Raw genomic sequence first — 25838 nt, forward strand, 5'->3', positions numbered from 1 at the left:
TATAAAAAACCAGGACAAGATGGCTCCAGCAAGTGACCAAAATAAAAAATCAGATGGCCTTCTGGTAGAAGAAAAGGCAATGGAACTACCTGATAATTCAAAAGTCTAGTATTTATGGCTCTCCAAGACATAAGGAAAGATATCAAGGAAAACACAAACAAAAACAAGGAAAAAAATATACAAAATTATGAAAAAAAAACAGTGAAACACAAAAAAAGCAGTAAAAGAAATAAGAAAAATAATAGAAGAAAAAAGTGAAAATAAATGAACTAATAGAAATCATACAAAAACAGCAAATAGAAGTGTAAAATATAAATAAAATTTCAGAAAAGGACAACTCAATAGCAGGTATTAGGAGCAAATTTGAAACAAGGAAAGGCAAAATAAGCAAAATTAAAGACAAATTCAAGGATACCACTTTGACAAAAAATCAGAGACACGAACGAAGAAAATCTAAGACTTATGTGGGACACAAACAATAGCAAAAATGTGCATGTCATCAGAGTCCTAGAACAGGAGAAGAAATGAAAAACACAGAGAGGATTTAAAAGATATGCTGGGAGAAAACCTCCAAAATTCCATGAAAGAAGAAAAGCAGATCATCTAAGATGCACAGTGAATTCCACATAGGATAGAACCCAAGAGAAAATCACCAAGATATCATAATCGCACTTGCTAAAATCAAAGATTAAAAAAAAAACCAAAAACCTCAAGACAAACGAAAAGTCATGTACAAAGGGGAAACAATAAGACTAAGCTTTGATTACTTGGCGGAAACTATCCAGGTAAACCATTGGTCTAACTGACAAAAAAAAAAAAAAAAGAAGAGAGGAACCAAATAATCCAATAAGATGAGATGGAGGAAAACACAACAGACCTAATCGAAATAAGAAGGATCCTAACAAAATACTCTGAAACCCTAGTGGTGTACTGGTTAAGTACTACGTCTGCTAACCAAAAGGTCGGCAGTTCAAATCTACCAGGCACTCCTCAGAAACTCTATGAGACAGTTCTACTCAGTCCTATAGGGTCGCTATGAGTCGGAATTGACTTGACGGCAATGGGTTTATGGGTAAAAAAATACCAAGAAAAATTGTGGTCCGACAAACTTGAGAACCTAGGAGAAATGGACAAACTTCTAGAAACATTGCTGTTGTTGTTAGGTGCCGTCCAGTCGGTCCCGGCTCATAATGACCCTAGGCACAACAAAACAAAACGCCGCCTGGCCCTGAGCCATACTTACACTCATTTATGCTTGAGCTCATTGTTGCAGCCACTGTGTCAGTCCACCTCATTGAGGGTCTTCCTCTTTTCCGCTGATCCTGTACTCTGCCAAGCATGATGTCCGTCTCCAGAGACTGATCTCTCCTGACAACATGTCCAAAGTATTTAAGAGGCACTATTTTATCACCATCCTTGCCTCCAAGGAGCATTCTGGCTGTACTTCTTCTAACACAGATTTGTTCATTCTTTTGGCAGTCCATGGTATATTCAATATTCTTCATGAGCACCACAATTCAAAGGTGTCAATTCTTCTTTGGTCTTCCTTATTCACTGTCCAGCTTTCACATGCATATGATGCAATTGAAAATACCATGGCTTGGGTCAAGCACACTTTAGTCTTCGAGGTGACATCTTTGCTCTTCAACACTCTAAAGAGTTCCTTTGCAGCAGATTTACCCAATGCAATGTGCTGGAAGTGCTCACTCGTCTATGCCAAGAAATATGGAAGACAGCTTCCTGGCCAACTGACTGGAAGAGATTCATATTTATGCCTATTCCCAAGAAAGGTGACCCAACTGAATGTGGAAATTACAGAACAATATCATTAATATCACACGCAAGCAACATTTTGCTGAAGATCATTCAAAAACGGCTGTAGCGGTATATCAGCAAGGAACTGCCAGAAATTCAGGCCATTTTCAGAAGAGGACGTGGAGCCAGGGATATCATTGCTGATGACAGATGGATCCTGGCTGAAAGTAGAGAATACCAGAAAGATGTTTACCTGTTTTATTGACTATGCAAAGGCATTCGACTGTGTGGATCATAACAAACTATGGATAACACTGTGAAAAATGGGAATTCCAGAACTCTTAATTGTGCTCCTGAGGAGCCTTTACGTAGATCAAGAGGCAGTTGTTCGGACAGAACAAGGGGATACGGATTGGTTTAAAGTCAGGAAAGGTGTGCGTCAGGGTTGTATTCTTTCACAATACCTATTCAATCTGTACGCCAGGCAAATAATCCAAGAAGCTGGACTATATGAAGAAGAACGGGGAATCAGGATTGGAGGAAGACTCCTTAACAACCTGAGTTATGCATATGACACAACCTTGCTTGCTGAAAGTGAAAAGGAATTGCAGTACTTACTAATGAAGATCAAAGACCACAGCCTTCAGTGTGCGTTGCACCTCAACATAAAGAAAACAAAAATCCTCACAACTGGACCAATGAGCAATGTCATGATAAATGGAGAAAAGATTGAAGTTGTCAAGGAATTTATTTTACTTGGATGCACAATTAACACCCATGGAAGCAGCGGTCAAGAAAAAAAAAAAAAAAAAACATTGCATTGGGCAAATCTGGTGCTAAAGACCTCTTCAAAGTGTTGAAAAGCAAAGATGTCACCTTGAAGACTAAGGAGTGCCTGACCCAAGTCATGGTGTTTTCAATCTCCATGTATGCATGAGAAAGCTGGACAATGAATAAGGAAGTCTGAGCAAGAACTGACACTTTTGAAGTTGGTGTTGGCGAAGAACGTTGAATATACTGTGGACTGCCAGAAGAACGAACAAATCTGCCTTGGAAAGAGTACAACCAGAATGCTCTCAGAAGCAAAGACAGCGAGATTATATCTCACGTAATTTGAACATATTATTGGGAAGGATTGTTCCCTGGAGGACATCATGCTTGGTAAAGTAGAGGGTCAGTGAAAAAGAAGAAGACCCTCAATGGGATGGATTGACACAGTGGCTGTAACTATGGGCTTAAGCATAACAATGATTATGAGGACCGTGCAGGATCAGGCAATGCTTCTTTCTATTGTACATAGGATCCCTATGAATTTAAGCCAACTAGATGGCACCTAACAACAAAAATGTACAAAACCAACAACCAATGTCATTCTCAATGGGGAGAGGCTGAAAGCATTCACCCTGAGAATGGGATCCAGACAATGATCTGCTTTATTGGTACTCTTATTTAACATATTCCTGGAAGTAGCCTCGGGCGACAAGGTAATAGAAAGAAATAAGGGCACTCAAATTGGAAAGAGAGAAATAAAACTATCCCTGTTTACAGATGATATGATCCTACACATAGAAAACCCCAAATATTCCACATACACACACACACAAATTATTGGAACTAATACAAAGGTTTAGTAGAGAAGTGGGATACAAGATCGACCTACAAAAATCATTTGGATTTGTATACACCAACAAAAACAGCTTTGTAAAGGAAATCAGGAAAACAATACCAGTTATAATAGCCCCTAAAAAGATAAAATACTTAGGAATAAATCTAACCAGGGACGAAGTCCTATACAAAGAAAAATACAAAACACTATAGCAAGAAGCCAAAAGAGACCAACATAAATGGAAAAAACATACCATGCTGATGAATAGGAGGAGTCAACATTGGAAAATGTCAATGTTGCCAAAGAGATCTACAGATACAATGCAATCCAAACCCAAATACAAACAGCATTCTTTAACAAGATGGATAAACAAATCACTTTAAATGGAAAAGAAAGAGGCCTGGACAAAAAAGGCATTATTGAAGAAAAAGAACAAAGTAGGAAGACCTCACACTACCTGATATCAGAACTTACTCTATAGCCATGGTAGTGAAAACAGCCTTGTGCTGGTAAAATGACAAACACATAGACCATTGGAACACAATCAAGAAAGCAGAAGTAAATCAATCCACCAATTGCTGGCTGATCTTTGAGAAAGGACTAGGGTCCATTAAATGAGAAAAAGTCTGTTCAAAACATAGTGCTGGCAAATCTGGATGTCCATTTGTAAAAAAATGAAACGGGACCCATACTGCACACCATACACAAAAATTAACTCAAAATGGATCACAGACATAAATATAAAAAGTTAAATGATAAAGATGATGGAAGAAAAAAATAGGGGAATGCTAGGGACCCTATTATATGGCATAAATACAATGCAAACAGTAACTAACAATGCTCACACACCAGAAAATGAGTTAGATAACTGGGATCTTCTAAAAATTAAACAAATATGCTCATCAAAAGACTTCACCAAAGGAGTAAAATGAGAACACTCAGACAGGGAAAAAAAAATTTTGGCTTATGATATATCTGATATATCCAGAAGACTGCCTCTTGCTCTCTCTATATATATTCCACATGAGCACAATTAAGCATTCTGAATTTCCCATTCTCCTTAATGTTACCCATAATTTGTATGGACACTTTGGCATAGACAATAAACACAGTAAATATCTTTCTGGTGTTCTCTACATTCAACCAAGATTCATCTGTCATCAGCAATATCCTTTGTTCCCCATCTTCAGAATCCTGCTTGAATTTCTGGAAGTTCCCAGTCAGTGGACTGCAGTAACTGCTTTTGAATAATCTTCAACAAAATTTTACTTCTGGGTGATATTAATGATATTCTTTGATAATTTCTGCATTGTGTTGGATCACCTCTCTTTTAAATGAGCACAAATATGGATCTCTTCTAGTTGGTTGGCCAGATAGCTGTCTTCCAAATTTCTTGGCATAAACAAGTGAGCATTTCCAGCAGTGTATCAATTTGTTGAAACCTCTCAGTTGGTATTCTGTCAATTCCTGGAGCCTCGTTTTTAACCAATGCCTTCAGTGCAACTTGGATCTCTTCCTTTAGTACCATTGATTCCCGATCATATGCTACCTCCTGAAATGGTTGAATGTTGACAAATTCTTTTTGATACAGTGACTTTGTATATTGCTTCCATTTCTTTTGATGCTTCCTGAATCATTTAATATTTTCTCCATAGAATTCTTAAATATTGCAACTGAAGTCTTAAATTTTTCCTTAGTTCTTTCAGCTTGAAAAGTGATGAGCCTGTTCTTCCCTTTTGTTTTTCTATCTCTAGGTCTTTGCACTTTTCATAATACTTTACTTTGTCTTCTCAAACTGGCCTTTGAAATTGTCTGTTCAACTCTTCTTCATCATTCATTAGCCATTAGAGAAATGCAGATGAAAACTACAATGAGAAATTATGTCACCCTGACATTACTGGAACTAATAAAAATAAAAACAGAAAATAACAAAAGTTGGATAGGTTGTGGAGAGATTGGATCTCTTATGCCTTACTGGGGGGAAATGTAAAATATGGTGCCTCCTTGAAATGCTAGAAATAAAATACCATACAATCTAGTAAGCCCATTCCGAGGAATATATCCTAGAGAAGTAAGAACTGTCACAAGAATAGACATATGCACACTCATGTTCATTGCAGCATTATTTGTAACAGAAAAAAATGGAAGCAACCTATGTGCCCATTGGCAGATGAATGGATAAACAAATTATGGTACACACACATATTAGAATTCTACATAATAATAAAGAACAATGATAAATCCTCAAAACATCTCACAACATGGATGAATCTGGAGCACATTATGCTTAGTGAAATTAGTCAATCAAAAAAGGATGAATACTGTATGAGACCACCCAAGAAAATGTTTATAGACATACAAAAAAAAACCAATCTGATGATTACGAGGGAGGAGAGGGATGTGTTGGGAGAACCACTAACTAGACAGTAGACAAGTGTTAACTTTGGTAATGGGGAAGACAACACACAATATAAGGGAAGTTGGTACATCTTGACTAAGGCAAAGTCTTAGAAGCTTCCTAGAGAAACCCAAACACCTCGAGGAACAGAGTTACCGGTGTTGAGGGCTGGGGGCCATGGTCTCTGGGAACATGTGGCACAATTGGCATAACATAGCTCATAAACGAAAGGTTTTAAATCCTGCTTTGCTGAGTAGTGGCACCTGGGGTCTTAAAATCTTGTGAGCACCCTCTAAGACACATTTGCTGATCCCATCCTGTGTGGAGCAAAGGAGAATGAAGAAAACCAAACACTTAAGGACAATATTAGTCCAAAGAACTAATGAACCATAGCCTCTATCAGCCTGATCCCAGAATAATTAGCTGGTCCCTGGCTACCGCTACTGCCTGCTCTGACAAGGATCACAATAGAGGATCCCAGACAGAGCAGGAGAAAAACGTAGAGCAAAATTCAAATTCAGAAAAAAGACCAGACTTACTGGTCTGACAGAGATTTGAGGAACCCCCAAGACTATGGACCCTAGACACCCTGCTAACTCAGAACTGAAGCCAATCCTGAAGTCCATGTTTCAGCCAAAGTTTTAGACACACCTATAAAACAAACAGTAACACATGTAAGGAACATGCTTCTTAGTTCAGTCAATTGCAGGAGACTAAATGGGTAACCCCCTCCCGGCCCAAAAGCAAAGATAAGAAGGCAGGAAGGGACAAGAAAAGTGTAGGAATGGACAAAGGGTACCAGGGGTGTAATGGGGAAGAAGGAGAGGGTTGACCCTTCTTGGGAATTACAACCAAGGACACAAAACAATTTATGTATAAAATTTGAGTGAGAAACTAATTCATGCTGTCAACTTTCAGCTAAAGCACAGTAAAATTTAAAAAGATTTAATCACATGTAAACAGATACAGCATCGTTTGTGGTAGACACAGACCTGAGTATGGTAGATACAGATATCTGAATGGTTGGATACAGATCTGTCTGTGGCTAGACACAGACTTATGGTTTGTCAGACTTAGACCGTTATGTGTTCACATATTGACTCATGTGTGATCAGATATAGACCCCTGTGTGGTCAGATACAGACACTTGCGTGTTTATATATAGACCCATGTGTGACCTCAGACCCATGCGTAGACAAATACAAGTCTATGCGTGTTTGGTACAGACTTGTGTCTTTGACTTTGAGGATTGTGCAGTAACTCATGCAGCAAAAGACACTGAATCCTTTCAGATCAACTCATTGAAAATGTGAATCAAATGTAAATAAGAGAATTCTCTTTGTAAATCAGAAAACAGAAAGGCAAGTTGTGTGTACACTCTGTGGAACTAACTACAAATTTTATTGAGATTTTTAAAGCAAGCCTGCACAATATGCTTCCTATTCAGGATGAGAAATCCAGATTACTATGATATACCCTTTTTTACAATAGAAGTATTTCAAGGCATTAGGAATTTCTGAGCCTTATAAAATGACTTTAAGATTTATCAGGAATAATTAATATTTGGGAATTGCATAAAAATGTTTTAAATGGGTGAGTAACAGGGGAGATTATCCCACCAGATAATATAAATACACATTAAAAATCTTTGATAACTGACATAGTGTGTTAGTGGCAGAGAGTTGAAAAAAAAAAAGTAGAAGAAATGGTGAAAAGACTGAATGAACACAAATAATTTACAAAGATTATGGAGGCAACTCTATGTCCCAGACACTGTGAAAGAAAAAGAAAGCACAAAGACAACTAAGGAATAACCCTGCCTTCTGCTGACTTATACACTATGAACATAGACAACAGACCAAGATTTTTATATATCACTCCATATAGCTATGCAAGTTTGAAAATTAACTAAATTTCCAAAAGTGGAGAACTTAGTTATGCTAACTCCGGTTCAACCAAATCTCAATATTATTTGGTGAATAATGGTATGCTTAGGAAGAGTTTGAGATGATATAAGAAATATCCATGTAATGATATTAGGAATAAAAATAAGGTTACAAAGTCACGTACACTGTGTGTTTTTCCAGTGAAAAAGGCCCTGTCTTCCGTGCCCGTAACCCCTCATGAAACCAAACTAATACGGAAGGCAGGAACCATAGGTTTCTTTGATCATATGTTCCTACAATATTAGGGATAGGTAATATTTTATTTTAAACCTGATTCAGAGAGAGAAAGGTTCACAAAGATTTTATGATTGAGACCTTTGTGAAACAGAAGAATGTGTTCTGATCTCTGTATTACCTAATAATCTGCATTCCCGTAGTAAGGGAGGTGAGAATGGAGACAGTAGGAATTGTCAATATCTTTCCTGACATTGAAATCATGTAAAATAATCCAGTGTCAATTTCTGTATTTTATATTTGAAGCTCATTGATTATGGGTTTTTTCTACTTTTATGTGTGAAAGGCAGGGCCTTTGTCCCCATTAGAAAGTCATGAGACACTATAAACAAGAAGGAGATGGGGATATTAAAAATAATAAAGCTATCATCGGCTACTTTAAACTTTCAGGGACGATGAAGGGATCATCTTTAGAAAAACATAATGTGAAACAAAGCTGCTCCACTTAAGGAAATAAGATGATTTCCCAATTGGGAAAAAAAGTAAGATTTAGCCATTTATCTGCCTATCTGCCTTGTTCATTTTGATTCTTTTTGTATATACAACCTTCTTATGATTATTATGAATAATAGCAGGTTTCTAGGGAGGTGAATGGCTACATGCTCAACTAGTAACAAAAATCAGTTCAAGCACAGTCAGAGGTGCCTCAGAAAAAAGTTCTGGAGATCTCTGTCTGAAAGTTCAGAGCCATGAAAACTCAAAGGAGTGCAGTTCTACTATGTAATACATGGGGTCACCATAAGTCAATATTGACCCAAATGTAACTCAATGATTAATGTTAGAACTCTGAAGCCACCTTCCTCTTCAACCTCAACATACCAAGCAAAATAAGCAAAACTAAATATTTAAAAAACCTTACTGATTTTTTTTTTTTTACTGATACAAAAATAAAAATATATAGTTCAAATGTTAATATGGACTATCTCTGTGTAGAGAAGTGTCTTAGTCATCTAGTGCTGCTATAACATAAATACCACAAGTGGATGGCTCTCGCAGTCTAGTAGGCTAGAAGTCCAAATTCAGGGTGCCAGGTCAAGGGGAATGCTTTCTCTCTCTGTAGGCTCTGTAGGAAGATCCTTGTTATCAACCTTGCCCTGGTCTACGAACCTCTCAGTACAGGGTCCAAAGGACATGTTCAGCTCCTGGCACTATTTTCTTGGTATTATGAGGTCCCTTTGTTTCTCTACTGGCTTCTGTCTTTTATATCTCAAAAGAGGTTCATTAGAGAAACAGCCAAAAATTTTAAACTGAGTCCTGCCTCATTATTATAACTGCCTCTATTTCTGCCTTACTAATATTTATAACACATAGGAAAATTGTATCAGATGACAAAATGGTGGACAATCACACAATACTGGGAATCACGGCATAGCCAAGTTGACACACATTTTTCTAGGACACAATTAAATCCATGACGGGAGGGTTGAATCATGTTTTTACATCTTATTTTATTATTGTGAAATGAGACCTATTAATTCTGAAAAAGGTTTAAATGTACTTAAGAAAGAGACATCAGAAAATTTTCCATCAACTAAAATAAATTTCTGGTGTTAACTGTAGTATAACTCATCACATAGAGTATAAATCTATAGCCTCAATGGAACCGTTTTACGCCCCCCCAAAATGACACGTATTTGTCAAGAAATGAAAATCTTAAAAATATATTTTGAACAAAACTAGTCATTGGAAGTATACACATAATAAACATTTTTAATCGTTTATAAGTTACTAAATGGGAAGAAAGTTTTACCACACTTATAATTACACAGGGCATTTCTGAAGGAGGAGTTTTTAATTGAAAGTAGATGATGCATTTATCTTCCAGATCATTTGCGCTTTCTGGTCCAGAGCTTCTTCATGGCGTTTTTCATCTCTGCATTTCTCAGAGTGTAGATTAAGGGGTTCAACATAGGAGTGATGACAGTGCAAAATACAGTCAAAATTTTATCTATTGGTAAGGTGGAGGGAGGTCTCACATACATAAAAATACAAAGGATAAAGAAGAGGGCCACCACAGTGATGTGGGAGCCACAGGTGGATAAGGCTTTGAGCCTCCCTTCCTAAGATTCTTCAGGGAATGTAGAATGACTCCATAGGAGATGAGTAACACCGTAAAAATGACCATACATATTACCCCATCATTGGCAATCACAGTGAGGCCAATGATATAGGTGTCAGTGCAGGCAAGTTTTAATAAGGGGTACATGTCACAGATGAAGTGGTCAATGACATTGGGGTCACAGAAGGGAAGGTTGTAAATAAAGAGAAGCTGAACTACAGCATGCACAAAACCTCCAATGCAGGCCATCAACAGCAGCAGAGCACATACCCGTTGGCTCATGATCATCATATAATGCAGGGGTTTACAGATAGCCATGTAGCGGTCACAAGCCATGACCACCAGAAGTAAAACCTCAGCACTACCAAATAAGTGTCCTATAAAAAGCTGAATCATGCAAGCTTGCAAAGAAAATGTTTTCTTCCCATAGAGTAAGTCTATAATCATGTTTGGGGTAACTGTAGTAGAATAAACAGCATCCATAAATGCCAAGAAAGAAGTACATAGGGGCATCTAGTAGTGGGCTGACCACCACAGTCACAACAATGTGGAGGTTGCCCACCATTGTCACCAAGTAGATGAACAAGAACAAAACAAAAAATATTTTCTGACCCTGGAGATTCTGAGTGAGGCCCAAGAGGACAAATTCAGTCACATTGTTCCTTTGTTCCATATGTTCTTCTGTGTATCCTTATTTCAGAGTTCAGAACAAATCTATCTGCAAATATATGACGAGTAGTGACTTTTTGAAATCTCCAGATAACTTGTTTATTCATTCAACAAATAGGTTTAATGATTTACCAGGCTCCATCAGTGTCCCAGATGATAAGACTGCAAGGCTGATTTATTAAAACATGGTCCCTGACTTCAGTGATCGTACAGACTAATGGAGAGGCAAATTACAAATATGCATGGGAAAAGTAGAGGTTATTAAATATTGGGACTGTCACACTAATTTCCAACTGGAAGAAAATAAAATTGTATCTATAGCTAGTACAATAAACAAAAATAAAATAGAAATCCAGTTAAGATTTAATGCTAAAATAAAGTTACAATTTATATTTATTTTCAAGTCAGTAAAATAAATTATTTTCTACATTCTAGGAACAGAAGAATCTTCCTAATTAATAACTGAAATCCCAATTAGACATATTTCAAAATTTTTAAAAGGATTTTTAAATATACAATAAACAGTCTATAGACAAAAATACCTTGGCGGAAAATATGTCTAAAATAAACAAGTAATTCTAATTAGTTAATCACAAAAAGACTAACACCTAATAGAAAATATGTCTAAAATAATTCTAACTAGTTAACCAGAAAAAGAGAAACAACCTAATGGCAAAGGATATAAACAAGTGATTAAAAGAAGAGCACATCCAAATGGCCAACAAACATATGATAGGATGCTGAAACTCACCTATAAATAGTGAAATGTAAAATAAAATAACAGATATCACTCTACACCCATTACATTGACAAAAAAGCTTTTAAAAATGTATTAACAGCTATAACTGGCAAAAATAGAGAAAAGGGCCTTCTCTTCCATTGCTAGTAAAAATGTTAATTTTATAATATTTATCTAGCCATCTCTATCGAAAACAAAAATGCATTTACTTTTCGTCACAACAATTACACTCTTTAAAACCTATTCATGGGAAATAAGGCAACAGTACCTAAGAATATACTCATGGTATATTTTTGCTGCATTATCTATGATGGCATTAAATAACAAACATGAAAGAAAAATAATTTAAGTGAAATCCATTCAATAGAGAAATGGTTGAATATATCTAAAAAAAAAAATCCATTAAATGGAATAATGCATTTGAAAGAATGAATTAGAACTATGCTGGTACCATTAGAGAAATTCCTACAAGGTACTGTTGAGTAGGAGAGAAATGAGCATAAAACTACCCATAATATATTTTCATAAAACAAAAATAAAAATATAAATGCATCAGTTTATAAATGTTTGCATATGATTATATAAGTATAGGAAAAATATGGAAGGGAACATTTTTGTTGTTATAAACAGGTTACATTTATGCTGGCGATATATGTGAAAGAATGAAAATGATGAGAAGGCAGATTTTAAAACAAATTCAAAAAAATTATGTCAAAATATTATTGATATTCACCAGCTCTTTTATCTCTTAAGGTGATCTTAGGGATGATATTCAGATAATCTCTAAGTCTCTATTGACATTGACTTCAATATCAGACTTCATAATGCTGCCTGACCTCCTCTTCACAATATATGGATTGTCTGTGTTTCTAAGTATGGCCAAGCCTTCTGCATGTGCAGTAGGTTCCATAGTCTTTATTGCACTCAAAACAGTGCTCCTGTTACTGTCTCCTCCATTCTACACCATTAGTTTTCCTCTCCGTTTTGCATTATTCTGTCCACAAATTTATACCGTATGATATCTCCATTGGTTAAATAATCTATTCCCCAACTCCACATCTCTTTCAAACGAGCAACCCAACTGTCTCTTCTTCTTCATAAAAAACACCTTCACCTTGCTAAATCCAATGGTTCATTACACTTTTTTTTCTTACCCAGCCTATCATTCCTACAAATTAAAGTGATAGCTTGCTTGCATAATAGCACTTTAGGTTCTTGCATCACTTTCTAAGAATTCAAGTATTAACAAGCAATGCTTCAGAACACTACAGTTCATCCTACAATGATATTTACAAGTCTCTGCCCATTAAAATAGCCCCCAAATACTTACCCTTAAATTAGTTTCTAAGAACACTAATGTTAGAGAAAGTAAATGTACTCTGGGTCTTTATAGGATGAAAATATCCAAGGGAAAATTACAGAATTGAGTCAAAACTCATATATTTTATTGGCCAAAAAGTATCTCTAACACACCTGACTATTGGAATCACATAGAAGAATTTTCAAAAGTCTACGGCATTCCAAATCACACTACCAATGTGCTCTTGCATAATCTAAAGCCTAGTGAAGACTCCTATGTACAAAAACACGTCCTCAGTTACCTGCATAATGAGACAGTCATTCAGCATAAATTCTGGATTGTGGTGCTTCTCCTGTGTCCTAAAAGATAATATCTTCATGCACTGATGTCGTCTCTGTGAACACAGAGAGTAAGATGGTACATGCACCATATCTGGATCAAGAAATGTTTCCATGTGACCAACTATTTCCATGCTTCAAGAAGTCTGTCTCATCTCAGATGTTCAGAAAAATGATACCTTTTAAATTGTTGATATTTTCAAGATGGATATCAAAAATGGCCTGAAACCTGAGGCAGGCCCAAGATGGCTGACTAGGTAGAAGCTACCTCGGATCCCTCTTGCAACAAAGACTCAGAAAAACAAGCGAATCAAACACATACATGACAATCTACGAACCCTGACCATCAAACGCAGATCTAAAGAGTTGACCTGAGTGACAGAGACTGGGAACGAACAACCACGGGGAAGCAGTGACTGTTTTCAAAGCCTGGAGCCAGCATCCCAGTCAGAAAACCTTGGTGCCAGGCTTTGAACTGGACACAGGGGAGCTGAGCACGGCATCCTGAGACGGCGCAAACACGGGCCACAGCCCTAGCCCCTAGAAGTGACTTCAGGGGAAGCCCAGCCAGTGCACGCAGGCAGCGCAGCAAAGCGGCTGACAGGAGGAGAAGTCACCAGGAGTCAGAGACTGGTTTTGGAGCCTGGAGTGTGGCGTCCCAGCTGGGAAACCTTGGCACTGGGCTTTGGACTGGGAGAAGAGGAACTGACCATGGCTTCTGAGACAGCACAAGCACAAGACGTGAGCCTGACCCTTGGGGACAATCTCAACCCAGCCAAAGCACACAGGCTACACACCCCTCGGGAATCTCAGATAAAACAGTCACCACGAAGCAAGATAAGTAACTTTGTCTATATTCTGGGGTGCTACTCTCTCCTATCTACCTGATCCCTTCCCTCTATTCCCAGGTGGCTTCATTAACATTGGTATTTCCTGAACCAGAGAGTGAAGTGCTCTGTGGATTTTTTTTGTTGTTGTTGTCTTTTCCTAACCCATTCTCCTGGCCTGAGAGAAGCAGCTACAAAAAACCCAGGGACCAAAAATCCTTCCCTGACTTCCCGAAATTGGACTAAAAATACAGAACTAGCTCCAGCCAAGCATATGAGATCCACCGTCTTGGGCTGTCATCCCTACAGGGAAGAAGGTGGCTATTAAAATGCAAAGGCTTTTCTGAAAGAGATCTGACTGTAACTGTTTTAGCAGATTACTGGAAAGACAAGTTTCCAGGCGTGATATCTCTGCATATTAAACAGAGCCCTCACTGACCCTCAACAGGGAACTGAGGTCTGAAGCTCCCCCCAGACCACCTAGCCTCCTGCCATAGGGGTCTGAGGATGGTGACACCTACAAATCAGTAGAGGTACATGAATTGGGTGCCTAAGGTACAGCTGCAGAGCCTACTCACCAAAGTGCTTTGGGAATAGAGACACACCTACCTCACTGGCACTTGGGGGAAGCCTGTCAGCATCCTGCCCCCCCCTGGAGTGTGAACCCCTGCTGCTACTAGAATCTGGTGCACACAACTATCACCACTACTCCTCTAGGTGGAGAGGTGACAGTCTACACCACACACTTGGTGACCCAAAATCAGATTCTACTCAAGAGTAATGAATGGACTCTTAGGCTTATATATCTGGTAAGAGCCCAAACCAGCTGGCAATGGGACATAAGTGATTCAAGGGGTACAACAATCAAGACAACACTATCTAGTAGTCCATCCACATATATTGAAAGAAAAAAAAACAAGATAAGACTCAGTGAGCAAATATAAAATAAATCAATACGATATCTTATAAATGGCTCAGAGACAGCAGTTGATATCAAATCACATAAAGAAGCAGACCATGACTGCTTCTATAATTCCCCAAATTAAAGAATCAAAATCTTTCCCAAATGAAGATACAATCCTGGAATTGCCAGATGCAGAAAGTAAAAAACTAAAATACAGAATGCTTCAAGACATCAGGGATGACCTCAGAAAAAAAATATGGCAATCTACAGAAAAAGCCAAGGAACACACTGATAAAGCAGTTGAAGAACTCAAAAAGATTATTCAAGAACATAGTGGAAAAAATAATAAGCTGCAAGAATCCATAGAGAGACAGCATTCAGAAATCCAAAAGATTAACAGTAAAATGACAGAATTAGACAACTCAATAGGACATCAAAGGAGCAGAATCAAGCAATTGGAATGCAGAATGGGGGAGGTGGAGGACAAGGCAACTGACACCAATATAGTTGAAGAAAAATCAGATAAAAGAATTAAAAAAAAATGAAGAAACCCTAAGAATCATGTGGGACTCTATCAAGAAGAATAACTTGCATGTGATTGGAGTTCCAGAACAGGGTGGCATAACAGAAACTACAAAGAGAATAGTTGAAGGTCTGTTGGCAGAAAACTTCCCTAACATCATGAAAGATGAAAGGATATCTGTCCAAGATTCTCATCAAATCCCATATAAGATTGATCCCAAAAGAAAACCAACAAGACATATTATCATCAAACTTGCCAAAACCAAAGATAAAGAGAAAAATTTAAAAGCAGCCAGGGATAAAAGAAAGGTCTCTTACAAAGTAGAATCAATAAGAATAAGTTCAGACCACTCAGCAGAAACCATGCAGTCAAGAAGGCAATGGGATGATATATACAGAGCACTGAAGGAGAAAAACTGCCAGCCAAGGATCATATATCCAGCAAAACTCTCTCGCAAATATGAAGGTGAAATTAAAACATTTACTGATAAACACAAGCTTAGAGAATTTGCAAAAACCAAACCAAAGCTACAAGAAATACTAAAGGAAATTGTCTGGTGAGAAAATCAATAATATCAGATATCAACACAACACAAGATCACAGAACAGAACATCCAGATATCAATTCAAATAGGGAAATCACAAAAACAAATTAAGATTAATTTTAAAAAGAAAAAAAATGCTCAAAACAGGGAATCTTTGAAGTCATTAGGTAAAAGATCACATTAATCAAAAAAGGAACTTAATACAGGAAGCATAGAACTGCCATATGGAGAGGAAAACAAGGTGATATAGGACGATATAAGTTAGGTTTTTACTTACAAAAATAGGGGTAAATATTAAGGTAACCACAAAGAGGTATAACAACTCCATAACTCAAAATAAAAACCAAGAAAAACGTAATAGTTCAGCAAACATAAATTCAACTACTATGAAAATGAGGAACACACAATTTACAAAGAAAAATGTCTCAGCAGAAAAAAGTAAGTGGAAAAATGAAATTGTCAACAACACACACAAAAAGGCATCAAAATGACAGCACTAAAAACATACTTATGTATAATTACACTGAATGTAAGTGGACTAAATGCACTGATAAAGAGACAGAGTTTCAGACTGGATAAAGAAACACAATCCATCTATATGCTACCTACAAGAGACACATCTTAGACTTAGAGACACAAACAAACTAAAACTCAAAGGATGGAAAAAAATATATCAAGCAAACAACAAGCAAAAAAGAGCAGGAGTAGCAATACTAATTTCTGACAAAATAGACTTTAAAGTTAAATCCACCACGAAGAATAAAGAAGGACACTACATAATGATTAAAGGGACAATTGACCAGGAAGATATAACCATATTAAATATTTATGCACCCAAGGACAGGACTGCAAGATACATAAAACAAACTTTAACAGAACTGAAAAGTGAGATAGACACCTCCACAATTATAGTAGGAGACTTCAACACACCACTTTCAGAGAAGGATAGGACTTCCAGTACGAAGCTCAATAGAGACACGGAAGACCTAATTGCTACAATCAACCAACTTGACCTCATTGACTTCTACAGAACCCTCCACCCAACAGTTGCAAAGTATACTTTTTTATCTAGTGCACATGAAACATTCTCTAGAATAGACCACATATTAGCTCATAAAACAAACCTTTGCAGAATAGAAAACATCGGAATTTACAAAACATGTTCTTAGACCACAGGCCATAAAGTGGAAATCAATAACAGAAAAATCAGGGAAAAGAAATCAAATACTTGGAAACTGAACAATACCCTGCTGAATAAAGACTGGGTTATAGAAGACATTAAGGAGGGAATAAGGAAATTCATAGAATGCAACGAGAATGAAAATACTTCCTATCAAAACCTCTGGGACACAGCAAAAGCAGTGCTCAGAGGTCTATTTATATAGATAAATGCACACATACAAAAAAAAGAAAGAGCCAAAATCAGAGAACTGTCCCAACAACTTGAACAAATACAAAGCGAGCAACAAAGGAATCCATCAGGCACCAGAAGAAAACAAATACTAAAAATTAGAGCGGAACTAAATGAATTAGAGAACAGAAAAACAATTGAAAGAATTAACAAAGTCAAAAGCTGCTTCTTTGAAAAAATTAACAAAATTGATAAACCATTGGCCAGACTGACAAAGAAATATAGGAAAGGAAATAAATAACCTGAATAAGAAACGAGATGGGCCATATCACAACGGACCCAACTGAAATAAAAAGAATCATATCAGATTATTACGAAAAATTGTACTCTAACAAATTTGCAAACCCAGAAAAAATGGATGAATTCCTAGAAAAACACTACCTACCTAAACTAACACGATCAGAATTAGAACAACTAAATACACCCATAACAAAAAAAGAGATTGAAAAGGTAATCAAAAAACTCCCAACAAAAAAAAGCCCTGGCCTGGACGGCTTCACTGCAAAGTTCTACCAAACTTTCAGAGAAGAGTTAATGCCACTACTACTAAAGGTATTTCAAAGCATAGAAAAGGATGGAATACGACCTAACTCATTCTATGAAGCCAGCCTATCCCTGATACCAAAACGAGGTAAAGACACCACAAAAAAGAAAATATACAGACATATATCCCTTGTGAACATAGATGCAAAAATCCTCGACAAAATTCTAGCCAGTAGAATTCAACAACATATCCAAAAAATAATCCACCATGACCAAGTGGGATTTATACCAGGTATGCAAGACTGGTTTAATATGCAAGACTGGTTTAATATTAGAAAAACCATTAATGTAATCCACCATATAAATAAAACAAAAGACAAAAACCACATGATCTTATCAATTGATGCAGAAAAGGCATTTGACAAAGTTCAAAACCCATTCATGATAAAAACTCTCAGCAAAATAGGAATTGAAGCAAAATTCCCCAACATAATAAAGCGCATCCATACAAAGCCAACACCAACAACACTCTAAATAGAGAGAGCCTGAAAGCATTTCCCCTGAGAACAGGAACCAGACAAGGATGTCCTTTATCACGGCTCTTATTCAATATTGTGCTGGAGGTCCTAGTCAGAGCAATTAGGCTAGACAAAGAAATCAAGCGTATCCGGATTGGCAAGGAAGAAGTCAAATTATCTCTATTTGCAGATGATATGATCTTATACACAGAAAACCCTAAGGAATCCTCCAGAAAACTACTGAAACTAATAGAAGAGTTTGGAAGAGTCTCAGGTTATAAGATAAACATACAAAAATCACTTGGATTCCTCTAAATCAACAAAAAGAACATCGAAGAGGAAATCACCAAATCAATACCATTCACAGTAGCCCCCAAGAAGATAAAATACTTAGGAATAAACCTTACCAAAGATGTAAAAGGCTTATACAAAGAAAGCTACAAAGTACTAGTGCAAGAAACTAAAAGGGACCTGCATAAGTTGAAAAACATACCTTGCTCATGGATAGAAAGAGTGAAGATAGTAAAAATGTCTATCTACCAAAAGCCATCTATACATACAATGCACTTCCGATCCAAATTCCAATGACATTTTTTAATGTGATGGAGAAACAAATCACAAACTTCGTATGGAAGGGAAAGAAGACCCGGATAAGTAAAGCATTACTGAAAAAGAAGAAGAAAGTGGGAGGCCTCACTCTACCTGATTTTAGAACATATTATACAGTGACAGTAGTGAAAACAGCCTGGTATTGGTACAACAACAGGCACATAGACCAATGGAACAGAATTGAGAACCCAGATACAAATCCATCCACATATGAGCAGCTGATATTTGACAAAGGCCCAGTGTCAATTAATTGGGGAAAAGATAGTCTTTTTAACAAATGGTGCTGGCATAACTGGATATCCATTTGCAAAAAAATGAAAGAGGACCCATATCTCACACCAAGCACAAAAACTAACTCCAAGTGGATCAAAGACCTAAACATAAAGACTAAAACGGTAAAGATCATGGAAGAAAAAATAGGGACAATGTTAGGAGGCCTAATAGAAGGCATAAACAGAATACAAAACATTACTAAAAATGATGAAGAGAAACCAGATAACTGAGAGCTCCCAAAAATCAAACACCTATGCTCATCTAAAGACTTCATGAAGAGAGTAAAGAGACCACCTACAGATTGGGAAAAAAATTTCAGCTATGACATCTCCGACCAGTGCCTGGTCTCTAAAATCTATATGATTCTGTTAAAACTCAACCACAAAAAGACAAACAACCCAATCAAAAAGTGGGCAAAGGATATCAACACGCACTTCGCTAAAGAAGATATTCAGGTGGCTAACAGATACGTGAGGAAATGCTCTTGATCAATAGCCATTAGAGAAATGCAAATTAAAACTACAATGAGATTCCATCTCACTCCAACAAAGCTGGCATTAATCCAAAAAACAGAAAACAGTAAATGTTGGAGAGGCTGTGGAGAGATTGGAACTCTTATACACTGCTGGTGGGAATGTCAAATGGTACATGGACTTTGGAAATCTATCTGGTGTTTTCTTAAAAAGTTAGAAATAGAACTACCATACAACCCAGAAATCCCACTCCTCGGAATATACCCTAGAGAAATAAGAGCCTTTACACGAACAGATGCACACCCATGTTTATTGCAGCACTGTTTACAATAGCAAAAAGCTGGAAGCAACCAAGGTGTCCATCAACGGATGTATGGTTAAATAAATTATGGTGTAGTCACACAATGGAATACTATGCATGGATAAAGAACAGTGACGAATCTGTGAAACATTTCAGAACATGGAGGAATCTGGAAGGCATTATGCTGAATGAAGTTAGTCAGATGCAAAAGGACAAATATTGTATAAGGCCACTATTATAAGATCTTGAGAAATAGTATAAACTGAGAAGAACACAATTTTTTGTGGTTACGTGGCTGCGGGGGAGAGAAGGTGGGAGAGGTTTATTTACTGATTAGTTAGTAGATAAGAACTACTTTAGGTGAAGAGGACAATACTCAATACAGGGAAGGTCAGCTCAACTGGACTGCACCAAAAGCAAAGAAATTTCTGGGATAAACTGAATGCTTCAAAGGTCAGCGGAGCAAGGGTGGGGGTTTGGGGACTATGACTTAAGGGGACTTCTAAGTCATTTGGAAAAGTAAATTCTCTTATGAAAACATTCTGCATCCCACTTTGAAGTGTGGCGTCTGGGGTCTTAAATGCTAACAAGCCACCATCTAAGATGCATCAATTGGTCTCAACCCACCTGGATCAAAGGAGAATGAAGAACACCAAGGTCACACGATAACTATGAGCCCAGGAGATAGAAAGGGCCACATGAACCAGAGACCTACATCATCCTGAGACCAGAAGAACTAGATGGTGCCCAGCCACAACCGATGACTGTCCTGACAGGGAGCACAACAGAGAACCCCTGAGGGAGCAGAAGAACAGTGGGATGCAGACCCCAAATTCTCGTAAAAAGACCAGACTTAATGGTCTGACTGAGAGCAGAAGAATCCTGGTGGTCATGGTCCCCAAACCTTCTTTTGGCCCAGGACAGGAACCATTCCCGAAGACAACTCATCAGACATGGAAGGGACTGGACAATGGGTAGGTGAGAGATGCTGATGAAGAATGAGCTACTTGTATCAGGTGGACACTTGAGACTGTGTTGGCACCTCCTGTCTGAAGGGGAGATGGGAAGGTAGAGAGGGTTAGAAACTGGCAAAACGGTCACGAAAGGAGGGACTGGAAGGAGGGAGCGGGCTGACTCATTAGGGGGAGAGTAAGAGTATGGAGTAAAGTGTATATAAGCTTATATGTGACAGACTGACTTGATTTGTAAACTTTCACTTAAAGCAGAATAAAAATTATTTTAAAAAAAGATGGCCTGAAACCAAAAGAAGCCTGAACTCGATTGTAAAAGCAAATGTCAAACAACTAATATAAGGTTTAAAAATGAGTCAATTCTGTGAAAGAAAATATTATGAATTATTTACATAAATATTTTACAGTTTGTGTTTTGGAAGTGAAATAGTGAAAAAGCCTTCACAACATTTTGATTCTCAATTTGTTATATTGGCCTGGCTTCATACAGCATAGATGAACTTTGGTTTGCCTGAAGGATGAAGAATAATTTCATATCCATATTTTGTTATGCTTTGAGTTCATCATTTCAATTCCTGAAAAAGCCAGTCATGTAAATACTCAAGTAGACAAACACTGTCTGTGGTAAGGGCAAATGTCTGTGGACACTTTATTTACATATGAACTACAACACATATTGTTGAGTCATTCAATGGGTACAACACCAAGGGTGACTCTACCATAATTAAACTCATTGGCACCTTAATCATAATTCTAAGACTAGATTCTACATCTCCAGAGATGTCACAAGGATAGTCACTGACATAGAACATGTCTTACATGACCAGGTTGTCAGGAGAGAAAATCAAAACAGAACAATATGATGACGAATGACACAAAGGGAAGAGTCCATGGTGGGCAGAATCTGAATATGTAAAAATCATGACATTCAAAACAGACAGTCCTTTGGTGTGTAAGTTTAAGCTATGCACTTGTAGATAACATTTGAACTCACTTCCAGAGGACCATGAAAGTTGATTTCAGAACAAGTTACTGAAAACTTGATTTAAGTGCATAAAAAGGAGGGTTCTAGCCTGTGATGGATTCAATTGTGTCCCCTAAAATGATATGTTGAAATCCTAATGTGGAAAAGTATAGTTGAAAGGTGGTACAATTTGAAGAATGTATCCCATGTCACTGAATTGCACATGTAGAAACTGTTGAAATAGGGTATGTTGGTTCTGTATATTTTCACCAAAATGAATAAAACTAAATAATAAAATAACCTAGAAGTTAAGAGCTAATAATTACTGAGCTGAAGAAATCAATGTCTACAAGCATTTTGGGACCAACTTTAGTCAACCTAGCCTGTACTTCTTTTACAAGACAGAAAATCAAAACTCTGGGTTATGTACCCACTGCCCACTGCCTTCGACTGGGTTATCTAGAGAAGCAAAACCAGTGAAATGGCTCATACAGTGGTGATTGCTGGCAAGTCCCAAATCTATTGGTCAGGCATCAGGCTGGAGGCATCTGCCCACGTGGTTGCAGGGACTGAAAAACCCAAAATCAGTGGGCCAGATGGCAGGCTACTATCTCACATCCCAAGAACCAGATATCAGAAGATGATGAGCCAGAGGCAGGATCAAGAGGGAAAGAACTCTTCCAGAACATCCATATATATTTGATGCAATCCACACCCTCAACGTAACTCCATTTTCAGCTGACTGGCTGCTCACAACAGATCACATCATGGACAATAATTATATATCTACTGAATCACTGAGAATCATGGCCTAGCAAAGGGAACACTTAACCTTAACCATCACAGTCCACCTCTCATCAATTTGACAACGGTGCACATCTCCTTAAACCATATCATAATCTCTAAGAAAAAACATATTACATGTGACATGATACAACTAACATGCGTACAACCGAAAACTCATTAGCCCCATTACATCTTATATTACACCTTATATTTTATAAGTAATGGAATAAGGGAGGGAAGAAAACAAAGTTAATTGCTACATATATATGTATTTATACGTACATACATAGAGAGAGAGAGGGAGCCTTGGTGGCCCAGTGGTTAAGAAATTGGCTGCTAACCAAAAGATCAGCAGTTCGAATACCCTAGGCACTGCTTGGAAACCTTACAGGGGCAGTTTCAGTCTGTCTTACAGGGTTGCTATGAATCAGAATCAACTTGACTGCAACAAGGTTTTATATATATGTATGTGTGTGTATGTATGTATGTGCATGTATACATATATGTATGCATATGTGTATATATATACATTTATACACATGCACACATACACATATAACAAAACAAGGAAGAAATACTAAAAGCGATTACAGTTTTTGTTTCTGCAACTGGTCACGTGGTCATAGCTGGCATTTAGAACTACCTTCTTCCACCACCCATTCTGTATTCTCTTTGCCCTCAGCAAGCACTTAGGCTGACTGTGGCTCTTTGCCTGGTGGAGTGAGCCAAACCTTCCTTCCTGAAGGGTCTGGGCCGTTAGTAGTCATATTGGAAGTGGGTTGCTGTAGTTTTCCATTAACTTTCATCACAGGGCATGGTAGTACTAAGTGATGCCCTAAGGGATCTCCCATATTTCAGACATACTCTTCTTTATCTCCATTATGCAATATCAATCAGATTGCCTCTTTGTAATCTGTGTAACCAGGATCAGCCACACCAGCGAATACAGTAACACCCTTCTTTGCCCGATGATCCGGAGGCATGAGGATCCCAAAGTGGCCAGGCAGCATTCTTAACTTCCAGTGGAATCAAAGTTTTGTCTCCAGGTGGGAGGAGCATTCCTCCCTTTGTAACTAAGACCTCTAGACCTGCAGAGAATAGGGTAGCAAGAACGGAAAGCGAAAGTTTTGCAAGTGGGTCTCCAGGGTGATAGTGATACCACTTCCATCTCCACCCCTTGATTCCAGGACCTTTGAATCCAGGCTATGAGAGAAACAGCACCAAATATAGTACACTGATTGAAAGCATACACAGCCTCCCAGAGAACATTGCCCCAACCCTGCAAGGTATTGCCACTTGGCTGGTACCATATTGTGTCTTTAGAAGGCCGTTCCATCTTTCTACCAAGCCAGCAGTTTCAGGATGATGGGAAACTCAGTCACACCAGTGAATTCTCTAAGATGGGCCCACTGCCACACTTTCTTTGTTGTGAAGCAAGTCCCTTGATCTGAGGTGACACCGTGTGGGATACCACAACAGTGGATAAGGCATTCTGTAAGTCCATGGATGGTTATTTTGGCAGAGAAGGCAAATCAGCAATCTGGTAACTGTGCACAAAGAAGGCAGATCCATATCCAGAGTAAGTATCTATCCCAGTAAGAACAGAACACTGCTCATTCCATGATGGAAATGTTCCAATTTAATCCACTGCCACCAGTTCATCGTCTCTAGGAATGGTGCCGTATCAGGGACTCAGTGTTGGTCTCTGCTGATGGTAGGGTGGGCACTCAGCAGGGGCTGTAACCAAGTCAGCCCTGGTGAGTAGAAGTCCAGATTTGATTCTCGGTCCATTATACCAGCTTGACTTTATACAGCATAGTTGTACTTTGGTTTCCCTGAAGGATGGAAATCAGTTTCATGTCTGTTTTTGGAATCTATCATTTCAATTCTTGAAAAAAACAGTCACGTAAATACTCATATAGACAAACAAGCTCTGTGGTAAAAGCAAAAGTCTATGGACACTTTATTTATACTTAAAGTGCAACACATATTGCTGAGTCATTCAATGGGTACAGCACTAAGGGTGACCTACCATAATTAAACTCATTTGGACTTTAATCATAATTCAGAGAATAGATTCTGCATCTCCAGGTCCTAGGGGGAATAATCACAATGGAACAATCTGAGGTCAAATCATCCAAAAGGGAGAGTCCAGGGTGGACAGAACTTAAATATATAAAAATCATCACCTTCAAAATAGGCAGTCCTATTGGATGTGTAAGTGTAAGCTATAAATTTTCAGATGACATCTGAACTCACTCCCAGAGGACCATGAAAGCGGATTTCAGAGCAAATCATTGAAAACTTGATTCAAATGCATATAAATCAGAGTTCTCACCTGTTGTGAATTGAATTGTGTCCCTCAAAATGATAAATCGCAACCCTCGTATCTGTGAATGTGACTTTGTTTGAAAATAGGGTTTATGAAGATGTTGTCAATTAAGTTAACATTAGGTCCTGCTGGAGGAGTGTGGGTCCCACTGTATTCCTAGAAATGAGGAGAAGATACACAGAAACAGACAGACATGATGCGTTAGTTGCAAGCCCAGTACTGGCTGGAACTACCAGAAACTAGGAAAGAGGAGTAGAACTATTTTTCAGTCAAAGCCTCAGAAGTAATCAAGTTACCCTAAGGTAGGATTCTCAGCCTTCAGAACTGTGAGATGATAAATTTCTGTTGTTTAAATCTACCCACTTTGTAGTATGGCGTCCCGAGGAAACTGTATCCCCCAACCAATAAAGTCTTGAGTTTGTCACAGAAAGAGTTTCAGACAGGCAAATTGGTAAGATTTGTACTGAACATGGAGAAAAAAGTATAAAATATTTAAAGGATAACTTCAAAATCCATGAGTTCTTAGCCCTTATCATACAGCCCTTTCTGAGGAAAATATTACCACTTTTTGTTTCTACACAAATTTTCAATGAACTGTGTTGGTGTGGAAAAAGGAAATTCCATCACTTGGAAATGTACATAAAGAGAAGGAAGACTAATAGGAGTTGTAGAGTTCTGGTTGTTTTCTTTATATTTTCTCCCTTTCTGCCTCGACTATCCAAACCAAATCCACTGCTGTTGAGTCAATTCTGACTCATAACAATTCTGCAGGACAGAGTAGAACTGCCCCACAGGGTTTCCAAGACATAAGTCTTTAAGGAAGAAGACTGTCACATCTTTCTTCCCTGGAAAGGCAGTTAGGTTGGAACCACTGG

The 25838-nt window shown here is 37.9% G+C and overlaps 1 pseudogene; it reads right to left on the reverse strand.

The window, feature by feature from the left end:
• Nucleotides 1-9299: 9299 nt before the first annotated feature.
• On the reverse strand, nucleotides 9300-10794 carry LOC100673349 (olfactory receptor 4A15-like; annotated as a pseudogene).
• Nucleotides 10795-25838: the final 15044 nt, after the last annotated feature.

The sequence above is a fragment of the Loxodonta africana genome, chromosome 22 (assembly GCF_030014295.1).
Source record: "Loxodonta africana isolate mLoxAfr1 chromosome 22, mLoxAfr1.hap2, whole genome shotgun sequence".
In the NCBI taxonomy this organism is placed as follows: Eukaryota; Metazoa; Chordata; class Mammalia; order Proboscidea; family Elephantidae; genus Loxodonta; species Loxodonta africana.